Here is a 381-nt window from a genome sequence, read left to right on the forward strand (position 1 = left end):
GGCCGCGGCCAGCCCGGCCACCGGGGGCAGCCCCTACTCGCCCGGCGGGGGCACCCCCGAGCTACTTGGGCCCACGGCGCCGTTACGCGCCGGCGCTAGGACCCGGCAGAACCCCCGACCGGCCTGCGAGAGGAGGGCGTGGCTCCCCGTCATAAGCACCCGAACCAATGAGCGCTGGTCCTTTGCCGGGTTCATTTACATTCCGGCGCGACGCATCCAATGAACGTGCGAGCCCACCGGCCGCCCTGCCTTCCCCGCCGCCCCGCCCGGGTTGCCGAGGCGGTCGCGGCTCATTCGGAGAATGGCCGCGGCCACGGCGTGCGGCTCCCCGCCTCCCCGGGAACAGCCGCCGCCGCCGCGGAAGCGGGGCGACTCCCGCCA

This window comes from Haliaeetus leucocephalus, unplaced genomic scaffold (assembly GCF_000737465.1).
Source record: "Haliaeetus leucocephalus isolate CR32 unplaced genomic scaffold, Haliaeetus_leucocephalus-4.0 Scaffold273, whole genome shotgun sequence".
NCBI classification, from domain to species: Eukaryota; Metazoa; Chordata; class Aves; order Accipitriformes; family Accipitridae; genus Haliaeetus; species Haliaeetus leucocephalus.